The sequence below is a fragment of the Rhamphochromis longiceps genome, linkage group LG7 (genome assembly GCF_057381845.1).
Source record: "Rhamphochromis longiceps isolate RC_006_pf linkage group LG7, R_longiceps_female_GT1.1, whole genome shotgun sequence".
Taxonomy (NCBI): domain Eukaryota; kingdom Metazoa; phylum Chordata; class Actinopteri; order Cichliformes; family Cichlidae; genus Rhamphochromis; species Rhamphochromis longiceps.
Genome location: NC_140563.1, coordinates 50,083,294 through 50,100,159, shown reverse-complemented (window position 1 = coordinate 50,100,159; position 16,866 = coordinate 50,083,294). Strand labels below are relative to the sequence as shown.

At 40.2% G+C, this 16,866-nt stretch overlaps 1 protein-coding gene across 3 annotated transcripts in view; it reads left to right on the top strand.

Moving 5' to 3' along the window:
- Window positions 1-16,866, top strand: part of ccbe1 (collagen and calcium binding EGF domains 1) — a 55,413-nt gene that overhangs the window by 17,950 nt on the left and 20,597 nt on the right. The window lies entirely within an intron of this gene.

Below are 16,866 nucleotides of genomic sequence, written 5' to 3'. Positions count from 1 at the left end.
AGCTGAGCTTAGTGTTTTGTTGCGTGAGTCTTGTTCAAAAAAAAAGATGTTGGATTATTTTGCAGATGCCAGCACAGCGGGATGACTGTACGTAGTCGCTATAACTGTTGACAGCAGATAGATCCACAGAGAGAAGTTCTTATTTCAAGTGAACCTTTACAGCCAAACAAAAGCAGTCAATGAACAGCTGTATCTTATTCCTAGTATGGCTGCATGACAGGCAGAGCACTTGTTTATTGTTTGTCAATTCAGGATGTTATGCAGTTACTAAAAGAGACTCTTACAGAGGAGAAGAATACAATGAATTGTTTTAAGGTTATTCTAATGTTTAAGAAACATGCGTGTTTGCTTTGTAGCAGACAGTGAGATAAGAAGATCAGTACTACTCTAACAGATGCACTAAATGAAGTTGGAGCCAGGGGGCCGTTAGCTTACTCGGTTTAAAATCTGTTTGGAAATAGGGGAGAACAGCCTGGCTGTGTGTGACTGGGGGCTTTTTCTCTCTTGTATTTTTGCTAATTAAACATGTCAAACAAGTTTTTTTTTACATGTTTCCAGTCAGTGAAAACTAAGAGGCTGCTGGCTATAGCTTCATGTTCGTACAGACTTCAAAGATGTCTCACTCTTCATTTATTCGCACATAGATAAATAAGTGCACTTGTCAAAATGTTGAAAGTTTCCTCTAACCACAATGAAACACTTTCATGTAATTAAAAGCAACATATTCTGCTGCTACACAGAGCTCTGGAAGCAGATTTTCGCATTTTTCCTTCATTTACTAAGCCTCTCTGTTACCAGCGTGTCACAAGAGAGCATATGAAAACAAAAGGGCAAAAATTAAGCTGTTTGAAATAAGTGCCATGAAATTGAGCAATACATTTGCACAAATCCAATCCAGAGAGACCTTAGCTGTGTACCAGATCTGTGCGACTGATTCCAGAGGGTTGATTGTGTGCCACATTGTTATAAAAAAGGTTTTAGCCAAAACACATAATTTGATGAAAAGCCAAGGCTGAGTGTCTGGGCGTCTGTTCGGATGCTCTTTTGCATTGCCCTGATACCTGCTCTTCCAGGTGAATCTTTAAACCCGAATTGTTAGGGAAATTTTAAAGTGAACTCTTTTGTTAGGCTATAGGTGTGTCAGCAGAAAACAGTGCAGTGGCCAATAATTTTCTGCACATCTGTCACCCTAGTATAGTCCAGACATGGTTAATTTATTTTTCTTGTAACCTTGAACAGCTGAGTTGTTCTTGGATGCCACAGTCTATGCAATGTCAACTTAGACTACACAGTGGGTTTAGAGGTTATCATGCTCCAACTGCTGTTGGTAATAACCTCCTTCTACCAGACATATATCAGCTAGTGGAAAAACACATTTTCCAAGCTCAGTTACCTTTTATGGTGTTTCCAAACAGTTGCCTTTAATTACATTATAATAAGTGATAATAATTGGAGATAGCTGAAGCTGAAGTAAGAGCAACAGACGCAAAGAAAGAATGTTAAGATCCCCTGCTCGCTGCTACAGAGAAAATTATGGTCTGCAACCATCTGATTATTTCATTCTGAGTGTATTATTTTTAGCAGAAAGAATGACCTTTCCAAGAGTCTTTTGTTTTCTCAGTGGGAGGTTTGGAAAACACAAAGGTATCCAGGCATTTGGAAGATGCACTCCGTAGTTTGTTTTTTATGTGTTCCTGTGAAATCATTTTCATCAGGGAGAATTTTCCCCCCTTTTTTGGATACAGCACTGGCAGACGGAACTGCCTCTCTTAATGTTCTTTAGTTTTGTCTGGCTGTAACGCGTTGGCTGAACCTTAGCCACTGTTTGTCTTGACAACTATTGCATGTTTGCAGAAATAAGACACATTGTGACATGCCGGAGTTTTATTTCTAAATGACATAATCTAAATGAAGCTCAGAAACACACGTCCAAACCAGGAGGCCTTAAAAAACTGGTTTATATTACACCGTGATGTCCCTGAAGCTGCAGAGAGAGTCTTATGTCTTTATCTGTGCACCTGTGTCTTCGTGGCTGAATTTGTCTGCATTTGTAACTATAATCTGTGATGACTACATGAAGGGAGCAGGCCTCGGTTGACCTGAGGTTTCACTTCATTTTGAGGCAATATCTGGTATTACTGTTGTTTTTTTCCTTGTTTCTTCATGAATGGGAGGGAATTTTTTTGGAATATTTTGAAGGGAGTGGCTGTTTTCGTTAAAATATTTGGAGAAAGCTAGATACACAGAGATTCCAGAGAATCCTAGACATAATAAAATGCTCCAACCTTCCCAGCAATATACAAATATGGAAAACATCCGCAAGAGTTTTTCAGGACCTACGTATATGCCATCTCTCTTTCTTCTAACTGTTCTGCGAAACTTAAATGAAAAACACACTGAATCGTGATATAACATCCAGGAAGTGTCTGCAGCACACAAGAGCCCAAACAGCTGCTAAGCTAAACCTTTGCCATAAAAATGAAGCTCGAGTGTAAAGGTCGAACATCTGAGCACACACATTGAATGTTTCTGGCTTAAAGAGGACTCTATCCCCTTGTCCTCTGTTTCCTTCCTCGAAGGACAGGTATTTATACCAAGAGTTTGCTCATAAATGCACATAACAAAGCTCAAGTACTGTCAGCTTGATCCAAAGAAATGTGACCCATTACTGCTCCAGTTCTGACCCTCACACATTTCTTAGAGTTTACCTCAGTAACATTAATATTAACAAAAGATGTCATTCATAACATTCATGTCACTACCTCTGACTGCTAATTTGTGAGAATTATTACTCTTGTCATGTCACAATCATTCACTCAAGTCTGGTTTTTCAAGATAAGGGTTAAACACTTGGACAAGTTCCTCAGTTTGGTGTCTTTGCAGAACACTTCAACAACCCCTACACTTACTGTTAAATTAGTGCTCACTGGAAACTTCTTATTATAGCTTATTTTTAAAGCATCTGATAGCTGAGTGAGGGAGTGATGATATCGGCTAGAGCTTGAAAATTCTGCTAAACAGCAGAGGATCCTGCAGTAAAGGTGAAAGTGAGCTGTTAATGAACGGCATGGAATACTAAGCATGTAATATGTCTGCAGAACAGTTGCTTTGTGAACATTTCAGAGGTCTGTGTTTGGGATCTAGATTAGAAACTGGCGGCTGCAGGAGAATATTTCTGAAAGAACTGCAAGAGGAAGCTCTTGCGGTCCAAACATGAGACTGAAAGACTGAAAAAGAATTTGGGCAGAGGTACTGTTGATGAGGAAACGTCTGATTTAACAGATGGTTTTGTGTAGGGCTGAACGATATATCGCATTTGCGATAATATCGCGACATGATCAAGTGCAATTTTCTAACCGCAAAGGCTGCGATTATACTGCGATTATATTATACAATTCATGGGCTGCATCCTCCTGAGGCCGCATTTGTAGACCGATTACGTCACAGCGACGCGCCGAAGGCTGTCCAAATTACTACCATATCCCAGAATTCATAGCGCGGCCCAGCCAAACTCCAGTTTCCAGCAATGGCGGCCGCTACTAAGTTTTAAAATTACTCATACTAATCTTTCTGGGTCACAAAATAAACTTTTAACATATTTTCAGGCGAGAAAGTAGTTGTGTAAACATCAAATATCTGCTCGGTTTATCAAGATATCCCATATTTGCAAAAGTGCTTCGACGTTTTCAGAGGCGTCTGCTACCCACCAGCTCGACAGCTAGCCGGGAGCTCGAGGGTTACTGATGCGGCCGAGAACGGCACAACTCCCGGGACATCATTTTCAGATCACCGCGGAGTTTCGCTGCTCGGGTTAAACGTAATATATAAGTCACTTAGACAACCTAAAAATGTTATTGTTGGGCTTTTTTCAGTGTTTTGTTTGTTCGTGAGTAAATCGGTTTGGCTGAGATTAAAGTTATTAGATTAGATAAAATAAAACTTTATTAATCCCCCGGATGGGTTCCTCCTTGGTTTTCACACAGCTGACTAAACGTCAAACAGAAAACTTATTAAACAGAAGTATGAGACAGTCGAGAATTTACACCAGTGTCTGGTTATATTTTAGATAGCAAGAAGCAGACGGCCGAGTTTATTAAACTTCACCGAGACAGCGGTGACGCTAATCAGAACTAGCCTTCTGATTCAGAAGGCTAGATCGTCCAATTTCACGCCTTTAAACTTTAAAGGCGTGTTTGTGTGTGTGTTTATACAATTGCTATTATGTTTGCACTTTATGTGTAATGTTACTGACTGCAGAGATCAGTAAGATGTGTGTATTTTTTATTTATTAGTTTTATTTATTTAATATTATTTTTTAATTGAATGACTGTCTAGTAGTTCACAGATGTCGAAAAACTGAGTGTGGTAAAGCCACTGATTTTTTTTATGTATATTTCTGCAATCTGCACATTGTACTGACTTTCATTTTAATGTTTACACCAGGGTTCCTTGTCAGCACTTTATGCTCAGATGTTTGTAAGCTAAAAATAAACTATTGTGTATGTTCAAATATACTGTTGTGATTGAAGAAGTTAAATAAAAATGTCAGTCATCAATTCATGCATCACCTCATGTCATCATAACAGAGGTCTGTCTTCCAGGAAAGAACAGTTTAAAATTAATGTAATATAGTATTGGCCATACTATATGATGTATTGCTTGTCTTTGTTTAATAATACAGAAGACAAATACCTTAAAAAATAATCGCATATCGCATCGCAATCGCAATATTGGGGCAAAAAATCGCAATTAGATTATTTTCCATAATCGTTCAGCCCTAGTTTTGTGCAACCACGCAAAGTCCTGTGTTGCAGGTTTTCCACAACAATCAGTTGACTAAAGCTCACACCAGATTAATTGCAGTATAAACAGGAGGTCCTGTTGTATTTACACTAGCATCTCACGACACATAGCACGTTCATGCAGACTGTGAGGCGAATAGACGGTGCTGATGGCGGTGATGTGGTGCAATGAAACAAGTAAAAAGTGAAGAGAATTCAAAGAAACTAGAAATTGAAAGGACTGTGCCAAAGTGCCAAAGAGTGAGGTAAAAGGAGAAAAAATGGAAAAATGTCTGCGATCCAGAGAGAATAAATAGTCTGAAGGTTCAGTTAGCGTGGCAAATTATCAGAGGCCTTTGAGACTGATCATCAGATACGGACTCAGCGGGCTGGGGAAAGTTATTGTCAGAATAACCAGCATATCAGCTATTCTTTGGCAGCCACTCACGTTCACTCCATTTAATTTTCCCTCTTTAGTTGTCTGGGACCATATACAAAAAACATTAATCTCCTAAGGAAAACGATGCATTGTACCAGATTTAACTTAATTTAACAGTCCCTGGGCAGGTCAAATAACAAATAGAAATACATGAAAACACAACATCGATGAACAAATTACACTAACCTATGTAGTTTACCTTACCTATGTACACTACCTTCACAGATGTCAAATTACACGTGTAAATAATATATACATATTCAACTGGTCAATGTGTGAAAGATCTGAAAAGAGTGGAAATATAAACAATCAATAAAGTCTGTTTTGTTTTGTGTTTCGTGTTGAGTTCAGACCTGAAATTCTGCCTTTTTTTAGATCATTTTAGTTTCTAATGTAGAAACTGTAGATCGGTGTTTTATCACCAAATGTTTTCAAAGTACAGAGAGTCTCTGGAAGGTCAAGGTGTAAGGTAACCTTACTCACAATCAGACTCACAACCCACATCCACAGTCATAATATTTTTATTCTACTCTGAAGCTTTGCCTAAAAATCTAAACTAATTAGGAAGAACCTCATAGAACAAACCATAGCTGCATCAGAAGTCTGTCAAATGGGGTAGATGATGAAATAAGTTTTGTTGTGGATGGTTATATGCATTTGTATATTAATGATATGTTTCTGTTAGCGTGTTCTTTTGTTTTTATGATTGTAGCCATCCTTTTATTTATTTATGAGTCATTTGTAAAAGCTCTGTTAAGATATTCATTGTGTGTACTCATGTTGTACAGTGTTTAACTGCATTATGGTTACTGTGGTTTAACAGAGACAGTATTTTAGTTGCCACCACAAGGAGGCACTGTTTCATTGTAAGAGCACGGATGCTGCGTCATCACGCCCCTAAGAAAAAAAAAAAGTATACCACAACGAAAATGGCACCCATGAGAAAAGTTTTGCCGCGTGTTAATGAGGAATAAAGTTCCCAAAATATTAAGGACATTTTTGCCTCCGTCGTCATTTTCCTTCGAGTTGATCGCTGTCGATGCTGCAATACTCAACAGGTTATGGGCCCAGGGCCGACTCGAAGAAGAGTTTTTTCTCATGAAGATCCGGAGCCACAACGGATAGCGGGCTAACGGCTAAATAGCAACATGGATCAACGAGGAGCAAGCAGGCTGCCTCGACTCATGTTTGACGGAGATGAGACCAGATATGAACTTTGGGAAACTAAGGTGCTAGGATATTTGCACTTGTTGGGATTAAAAGCCACTGTTCTGAAGGAACCGAACAGTGAGGCTGAAGTAGCAGCAGACGGTAAGAAGAACGCTGACGCTTACGCCGAGTTAATCCAATTTTTGGACGATAAAAGCCTCTCACTGATTATGAGAGATGCCCCTGATAATGGGAGAAGAGCATTAGAAATATTGAGGGACTACTACGCTGGAAAGGGGAAGCCCCGAATCATCAACCTGTACACCACGCTATCATCGCTTCAGAAAAAGAGGGAAGAGACTGTCACAGACTATGTCATCAGAGCAGAGGCCGCCATTACAGCACTGCGCAATGCGGGTGAGACTTTAGGTGATGGATTATTGATTGCTATGGTTTTAAAAGGTCTACCTGAAAGTTTTAAGCCATTTGCAATACACGTTACTCACGATAAAGACGATATGACATTTGCTGAGTTCAAAACAAAGCTACGGAGTTTCGAAGACACTGAAAAGTCAAGCGCATCCGAGTGTAGCGACAACGTAATGAAAACAGGAGGAAGAACCGGGCGTGAGCACACGAGATCCAGCGCACAATGCAGATACAAGAGCGATGTGGACATTGTGTGTTTCAAGTGTGGACTAAAAGGCCACCGAGCAAAAGTGTGCAGACGGAGGACGTGGTGCAGTCATTGCAAAAGCAGCACACACAGTGATACCACATGTAGACATAAAGACAAACAAGATGGCGCGCGGAAGGTCGCAGATGAGAGCGGCAACGGATCCAAAGCAGAAACGCCAGATTATGCCTTCAGGATTAAGGGCGTAGACATCAAAGTCCAGCAGTCAGCGTACAGCATTGAGGAGAAAGGCCTGTTGGTGGACACTGGGGCTACCTCACACATCATTAACAGCATCGCCAAGTTCAAGAGCTTCGACGACGCGTTCAGAGCGGAGTCACACAGCGTAGAACTGGCAGACGGTACCCAGTGCAGAGGCGTCGCCCAACAGAGGGGGGACGCAGAGGTGTTCCTGATTGACAATACAGGCCAGCGATGCAAAGCAATGCTGAAAGATGCGCTGTTTATTCCATCATACCCCCAGAACATATTCTCTGTAAAGTCAGCCACTGCATTAGGAGCAACAGTCACCTTTAAACAAGGGCAGGACACGTTGACCCACAAAGACGGTACTAACTTTAACATTCATGTGTATGGCAAGTTGTACTATTTGCAGACTGAAGTTGAGGGTAATGATAAGTGTAACACCTGTCATGACATACAGGCATGGCATGAGATATTAGGTCATTGCAACTATGAAGATGTAGTAAGATTGCAAGGTGTGGTTAACGGTATGCAGATTAAGGGGAGAACCGATAGACCTGAAAAGGATGTGTGTATCCAGGGAAAGTTTGCACAAACCCGAAACAGAGATCCGGATACAAGAGCAAAGGCTCCTTTACAAATGGTACACACAGATTTAGCAGGTCCGATAGCCACTGAATCTATTGATGGGTACAAATATGTGCAGTCATTCACTGATGATTATTCAAACTCAGTGTTTGTATATTTCCTGAAGACGAAAACTGATACAGTGCAGGCAGCAGAGAAATTTCTAGCGGATGTTGCACCATATGGCAACGTAAAATGCATTAGATCAGACAATGGGACAGAGTTCACATGCAGAGATTTCCAAACCCTGTTAAGGAAAAATGGCATTAAGCATGAGACATCAGCCCCGTACTCACCCCATCAGAACGGTACAGCCGAGAGGGGGTGGCGTACTCTTTTCGAGATGGGCAAGTGCATGCTAATTGAGAGTCAGCTACCGAAATGCCTATGGAACTATGCCATTCAAACTGCTGCTGTAACACGGAACAGATGCTTTAGTAAGCGAACAGGGAAAACACCCTACCAAATGCTGACAGGTAAAAAGCCAGACTTGTCAAAAATGCAGAAATTTGGGTCTGTGTGCTATGCATACAAACAGGACAAGGGGAAACTTGATTCAAAATGTGACCAAGGTTTCTTTGTAGGTTATGATAAGAACAGTCCCGCCTACTTAGTTTACCACCCTGAAACTGAGAAAGTTCAGAAACATAGACTTGTTAAGTTTGTGAGCAAAGTAAATGTAGAAAGACAAACACAGACAGATGAGGGAGAACTAAATGATGACTGTAGCAGAGTAAGACAGCCTATGGCTAACAGACCTTCAGAGAAAGGTGACAAGGACAATGAGGTTCCAGAACCTATTGTGACAGACACAAGTCCACAAAGTGGTATACCTGATGAGCGTGAACGAAAAGAGACAAATGTGACAAGTGATGGATTTGTCAACAAAAGGTATCCTCTTAGGGAGAGAAGAAAACCGGGACATTTAAATGACTTTGTAGCTGCCAACAGTGGCGGCGATGAGATCCACACTACCATAGACTAGAGATGGCACGATACCACTTTTTTATGTCCGATACGATATCATAAATTTGGATATCTGCCGATACCGATATGAATCCGATATAGTGTTTTTTAATCAACAAAACTGTTTTTTAAAATATCTTGCTGCATTTTGCAAGTCTGCAAGTTCATACTCAAGTTTAAAACAACAACTACACTAAAGCTATTCTGTTATACCTGTATACAAAAAAAATATTTCATAGTTCAGCAATACTGATCAATCTAATAAACTTAAACCTACACCATCCTCCCTATTCTGGTATTTTAAAGAGTACTTAGCGTAAATATTAAGCAACCTAACTAATAGGGTTCCAACTCCCAGCAATAACAAAAATAAATAAATAAAAAATAGGGAACCACCCCTCACCCTCCACCTCATGATGCTTAATCGACGTAATCAACCTTAATTTGATGCAGTGTGGAAAAAAAAAATGCACAGAAATCAATTATTTTTCAAGAAATATTAAATAGATTCAACATCTTTCTTCAACAAAATTGCAGACTGCACAGATGGTACCTTCCCAAAGGAAAAAGTACTATAGCTTACTAGGGTATATATATTAGACTTAATAGTTACTATATACAGTAATTGACTTCTATTCATTTTACATCAAATTAAAACTTTGTGTGTCAGATAATTATTTATTAAAAGCTAGACATTTTAAATGAGAATAAGAAAGAAAAGTATGTCTTTGTGCCCCCTTTTCCCAGTTAATGCCCTATCGGCCCCCCTGGCTAAACTTTGCTAGATCCGCCCCTGCACAGTTACCAGCGTCAGCTACGTAGAAAACGATCCTGGTGTAGAAAGTAATATTAAATAAATTCTAACAACAGCTTATCAAGCTTAAACGTGCTGCTGTTGTTCAGCCGCTGGTTTCCTCTTTCTGGTGCAAAGTGGGCCAAAAACAAAGACGGACTCGCGACAGAAAAGCCGATCAGCTGATCATTTAAGCAGTTTCACGATTGAAGTAGCAGCCGGAGAGCGAGAGGCAGTCGCTCGTTAAGCTTAACGCAGGAATGCTTTACAAACATTCAGAGATGGACTTACACACTTGCTTTACTTCTCTCGGGGATAACTTTGTCGGAGATGAAATGCCGGGTTGCTAGCGAAGCTCCAAATGCTATCCAGACCACAGGTCCCGCATGCCACAGCCGCTCTATCACGTGATGCATACTGCTCCGACGTGCTAACGTTCTGAGGTGAGTTACGGCGTGTTGCAAGTTTTGTGAGGTGCTTTCGTGATATTTAATGGATCGGATTACATTTTTTATTTTTCTCCGATATCCGATCCAGTAATTTAGGTCAGTATCGGACCGATACCGATACGTAATATCGGATCGGTCCATCTCTACCATAGACTACTGCTACAGGGCAGTGTGTGGTGTCCCAAACACATTTAAGGAAGCCATAGAATCAGCTAACTCAAAGAACTGGATCAAAGCCATGGATGAAGAAATTCACTCGTTACGGGAAAATGACACTTTTACCCTAACCACTTTGCCAAAGGGAAAGAAAACAGTGGGGGGGAAGTGGGTTTATTCCGTTAAGAGTGACATTGAGGGAAACGACCGATACAAGGCAAGGTTCGTAGCCAAAGGTTACAGCCAACAGTTGGGGATAGATTATGGAGAGACATTCTCACCAACAGCCAACTTAACCAGCATAAGAGTTTTGTTACAGAAAGCAGCGCAGGAGAGCCTGTTACTCCATCAAATGGATGTGAAGATAGCATATTTACACGCTCCCATTGATTATGAAATCTACATTGATCAGCCAGAAGGTTATGAAGAGGGAGAAGGGCTAGTCTGTAGATTACAAAAATCCTTGTATGGGTTAAAACAATCTGGTCGTAACTGGAATAGGATCTTGCATGAATACCTAACAGCGAACAGTTTCAGGCAAAACCCAGCAGACCACTGTGTTTATACCAAAGAGACAAAAGATGGTAAGGTGATTATGATCATCTGGGTGGACGACCTGATAATTGCTGCTGGCAATGAAAAGGTAATGAAGGATGCGAAAGAAATGCTTTCAGTCAAATTTAAGATGAAAGACTTGGGCAGACTTAAGCATTTTCTGGGTATTGATTTCACTCAGTCTGATGGATGTGTAACAATGTCACAAGAAACCTATGTCAACAAGATACTGATGAGGTTTAACATGCAGAACTGTAAACCCAGAGGAACTCCCTGTGATCAGAAGTTGTGTTACACAGAAGGTGCTACTAAGATAAGAGATGTGAGGATGTATAGAGAGGCTGTAGGCAGTCTTATATACCTTGCATCAGGTACCCGTCCTGACCTGAGTTTTGTGGTAAGCAAGTTATCGCAACATTTCCATGAGCCTACAGAAGAACAGTGGGGAACTGTGAAACGTGTTGAGATATCTCAAAGGGTCCAAAGATAAGAAGTTGTGTTTTAGAAGAAACACAGATGAAAATTTGGGTCTAGTGGCCTACAGTGATGCTGACTGGGCAGGTGACACTGCCGACAGACGCAGCACTACTGGTTACTGTGTACGTCTATGTAACAACAGTTCTTTAGTTTCATGGAAGACCAAGAAACAGCCCACTGTGGCGCTCTCTACCTGTGAAGCAGAGTATATGGCTCTGGCTTCCACAATGCAAGAGTGTATATATTTAGAACAGCTTTTGAAAGGTATAGATGACTACAGCTACACTCAAACAATAGTGTACGAGGACAATCAGGGAACAATTGCCCTGGCTAAAAACCCTGTGAGCCGACAGAGGTGCAAACATGTGGACATTAAATATCATTTTGTAAGGTCCATTGTAAATGAAGAGAAAATGTGTCTGTTATATTGCACCACTGAAGAAATGGTTGCAGATGTTATGACCAAACCTGTTTCTAAGCTAAAACTTGCTAAGTTTGCTAACGTTATGTTTGGTGCTTAAAAGAAAAAAGGAGAGAAAAAGAAAAAAGGAAGTGTGGTAGAGATTGTACAACTGTTTATCGTTTATTGTACAACTTTTCTTTGATTCCAGCAACCTGAGTACAAGAGGGGGTGTTAAGATATTCATTGTGTGTACTCATGTTGTACAGTGTTTAACTGCATTATGGTTACTGTGGTTTAACAGAGACAGTATTTTAGTTGCCACCACAAGGAGGCACTGTTTCATTGTAAGAGCACGGATGCTGCGTCATCACGCCCCTAAGAAAAAAAAAAGTATACCACAACGAAAATGGCACCCATGAGAAAAGTTTTGCCGCGTGTTAATGAGGAATAAAGTTCCCAAAATATTAAGGACATTTTTGCCTCCGTCGTCATTTTCCTTCGAGTTGATCGCTGTCGATGCTGCAATACTCAACAAGCTCCACTATTGAAAATGTCATCAGTGTCTTCAGTTTGTTTGTTTTGTCTCTTCAAGCTACCGAGACTTTAATTAATATAAACACAAGTCCAAGAAAAACAGAAAATCCTGGTAGTCATTATATGGTCATAACGGTGGTTTCGTTTATGTCCCACTCTTTTTAGCACGATCAGGCTAATCTGAGTACAGAAGCTGCATCCTCTTCACTTTAAGAAACCTCTTCTCTTGTGAGGAATGCAGAATCACTGGCAGCAATGTTAGACAAATAAGCCTCCATGGAGCAGAGTGCATGTGTTGTCTCACAGCTGTGTGTTTGTGTGTGAGTGTGTTACCATTCAGTTTGCTATTTTTCCTTTTTTGTAAAGCGATGATCGATTTATTTTTCGAACTTCTTGCTGTATCCAAATGTTGAAGTTGATGCTTCTGTGTGCTGTGGTGAATTAGTGTGTCACAAGGCACTGCCAGGCCAAGCTGGGTGCACCGTGTTGGTTCAGGGAAGGGCTTCTGTTTATAAGGTAATTAGAGTGCTTATGGTTCACCTCGGGTAACTGAGGTCAGACTAGTTTATGTCTAGATTTCAGGGGCCCCCCTGTAAGAAGATATGCATTACTAGCACATTTAAATAACCTTGTGGTGAAGAAAAAGGCACAGGTGACAAAACAAACAGGCTGTGTGTTGTCCTGATCACTCTGAATAAGTGCAGGTTTTCACAGTCTAGTGTGTGTGAAATCAAGTGTCAGTCACAACATGCGGGCATTGTGCGTGTGCAGGCCTGTGACTCCCTGATATTCTTGTAGAAAAGTGGCATGAATGCACCTGGGAAATCTTTCTCCCTTGTTCTTTCACTCATGAATATGAATGAAATCCACATGTGTTTCAAATTTGTTTGCCGATTTGCATGAAGCACATGAGCGAACGGCAGGCTTGCAGGGGAGAGAAGCTGTTGTTGCGAAAAGTGCCAAGGCTCTGTGCGTCAAAACTCGGCGGGGTTTTGTTTTGTGTGCTGAATCATAAAGTGCTTTGTGGTTAAGTGGCCGTGCACAAACTCCTTAATAGTTGTTGTTGGTAAGAGAGCAAAGAAGCATTCATGTCGTGATCCCTGACTCTCCCCAAGTGTGGAGCGTGATTAGGATAAGAGCATTTTCTGCTATTAAACAGTGTTAGAGGAGCAGAGGTAAATTGCTAAATAGTTTTTGGTGAATCAGGAGTTGTCTTGGTACATGCTGCATTTATAACAGTTAAGGTATCTGTCATCACACTTAATCCCAGCACTTCAGCGCTTCAGTGTTACACTTGTGTAGACTACAAACACTAGCTACAACCCTAACCACTACACAATGTAGGAATTTGACAGAAATGAGCAGTAATATCAACACAGTGCATTCGTTTTTGAGCATGTACTTCACTATATGGCATGTACATTTTTTGTTGTCATGTATTATCCATTTATCTCTGAGGACTTCCATTAAGGAGTTGTGGCAGATTTTTCACAATCAGGAAATAAATCATGTGGATAGTTTGAGGGTATTTTATAGCCTTAGTGCACCAACCTTAAACCCAAGCATCTATCATCCCATGTCTTTACAAAGCATGTTGTTTTAACTTTTAGACAGGTCATGTCTTTACCATCACCCTTTATCTCTTAGTTTTTGTGTCCACACATGTCAAAATACAAATGTTTAACCAAGTGGTGTCATAATAAATCAGTAATTTACATTTAGCCAATTTGTAAAAATGGAAAATGTCAGATAATACTTAGTTGTGTTTAAAGTGCTTTTTTATCAGCAAGGAAACCAAATACCAGTGCAATTACACATGTTTATTTAATAATATAATGAGAGACAGTACGGAGAGGTATAAAATGATAGAGATAATCAGCATTTCCCTGGATGCTAATTTAATAAAACAAAAGATGCAGCTCAGTAAAAATGAACTTGAACACAGCTTGGGATCCAGTTTCCATGGGATGCTGTTGCCTCTTTCGTGATCCTTTGGAGACGGACATAGATGTTTGTTTTCTCATGATTGTTCAGCTAACCCTGGTTATTTTGCTAAGCTGGTTATTTGCTATAAGTGCCTTCTGCCCTCAGGGGGATGTTATTACGACATGCGATATTGGGTCACGCAGGAAGCCATCCTCAGATCTACTCTCTCGGGGTGTCTAAATCCAAGCTTCTCCCAACATTCAGTATGCTGGGATGCAATCAACATAAATTGAAAGACAGATGTGCACAGATCTGCTTGTTTTCTGTACAATAATTTCATACCTGCTTTACAAACTGATTTACAGTACAAATATGACAAGGAAAGATTAATAAGAGTAGCAGCTCTTGAAGTTGCCAGTTGTCTTAATCAGCGCTTCTGTGACAGCGTCCAGTGTGTGTGTGTGTGTGTGTGTGTGTGTGTGTGTGTGTGTGTGTGGTACATGCATAGATCTGTTCCTCAGTCAGTATGTTTCATACTATGCAGATCAACAATGGTGGTCATCTTGACTGATTTCAGGAACTGACCAGTACCTCATTTATGTGCTAAAACCCCTCTCTCTGATGTTCAGAATCACTGCACTCAATTCAACAACCCAGCAAATCATATGTACTCAGTGAAAAATACATCAGTGCACCATATTTGAATTTATACATAGATGCGTTACACATGGCCTGCTCTTTCCCCATTAAGAATCTCTTGAGTGGTGAGTGTTCCTTTTGTATGATAATCACTTGTGCATGAGTTAAAGTGTTAAGTTTGAGGTAAGGGTTCAAATCTGGTTTTTGCAGGTTAATTTCCTCCTGTGGAAACCTGAAGAGTCACAAATGTTTTTTTAAAATAAAAAACTACCATAGTCAACTTACAGTCCTCTGAATTATGTTGAAATTCAAAGAAGTGTAATTAGACCTGAGCAAACATGCAGAAACAGACACAGCAACGAGATCTGCCTACAGCTGTTTGTGTGTGTGTGTGTGTGTGTGTGTGGTTGTGTGTGTGTGTGTGTGTGTGTGTGTGTGTGTGTGTGTGTGTGTGTGGTTATGTGTGTGTGGTTATGTGTGCATGTGCGTGCATAACAAAATTAGTTTTAGATTTCTTCAAACACGTTCATATAAACAGCCTGAAATATTGGAACAGTTTAGTTTTTACTTTTCTTAAAAGCTTGAAAGTCAGTGTTTGGTATGACCACCTTCATTCTTCAACACAGCCTGAAGTCTCTTAGCGAGCTTTCTTCTAATTTCTTTAAGCAGTCTTCAGGAATAGTTCTCCCAGCTTCTTAAAGGACATTCAAATGTCTCCTTTGGATGTTGGCTGCCTTTTTGTTTCATTCTCTGTCAAGATGATCCCACATTGCTGTAATAAGTCTGAGGCCTGTGCTCTGAGGAGGCTAATCAATGACTGACAGTGCTCCTTGTGTGTGTTTTTTTTTCCAGGTATGCTTTTACTGCACTGGCAGTGTGTTTGGGATAATTTTGCTGAAAAATGAAGGTGTCGCCAATCAGATGCTTTTAAATAGTGTTGTCAACACGTTCCATCAGCATTCACAAGATCGCTGTTGCAGTCCTAAACATGACAGAGTGCCAAGCAGATGGCTATAGAAAATGACTGTTTTACCTCTTTCCTGATGTCTTCCATATATTTATGACCCAGAAATCTTACACTTGGATCCATCTTTCCATCAGACCTGTTACCGATGATTTTCAGTCTAGTTCTTGGGTAATTTGGCATACCTCAGCCTTTTCTCCCCATCTCCCTGGGGGAATGGGTTCTCAACAGCCACCCTTACACTGAGACCATTTCTAATGAGGCTTTAGTCAACAGTAGATGGATCAACTGAAGGACCTGACGTGTCTCTCAGGACCTGTGTCTTGTGTTTTCTGGATTTTTTCCTATTTCTTAAGGACATGACTTTTAGATACTGTTCATCTGCTGTAAATCATTTTTAAGGCCTGCCACATCTTCTTTTGTTCTCCAGTTGTCCACTTTTTTAAGTCCACACTGTACATTATGCTACAATATGGCAGCGTTTCAGCTAATAGCTCTTTGGGAATCAACTTGATTGTGCAAAAAATACTATTGTATGTCTGTCAAACTGTGTTATCTTTGGGAGTTTCATGGATTCAATCAGCTAAAGAAATGGAAACAAATTATGTGTTCTTACAACAGACTAGTAACAAAGATACAATTTGAAATTGGCTCTTTGCTAAGTTTTCTGTTATGTGTAAAAACAACACTGGTTCATCCTGTAAGTTAAGAGCCTTTTTTATGTTTCAGTGATTCATAGGTCAGTGTTAAGAGGGTCAATAAGCATTCCATTTAAGTAATTGTTTTATTGGTGCTGAAGTACTACAGTATTTTATACCCGTCAGACTGTGCTATCTTTGGCATTTGTTGTCGATTCAGCTAAGGAAAGGGACAAATTATATCTTTTGGGACAGGTTGCTAAAGTGCCCAAAGGTACAGTTTAAATGTTGTTCTTTGTTAATATTTTTGTTATCTGTAGAGAAAACATTGGTTCATCCCTGCATGTTAGGGGCCTTTTGTAATACTTTAATTATTCATAGGTCAGTGTTAGGCTTAACACACCGAAAACATTCCTCTGAAAATGTTCGGGTACAAGGAGTGGACTGAACATGAGCGGAAAAGCATTTTTCGACCTGAAGAAGTGTTGCT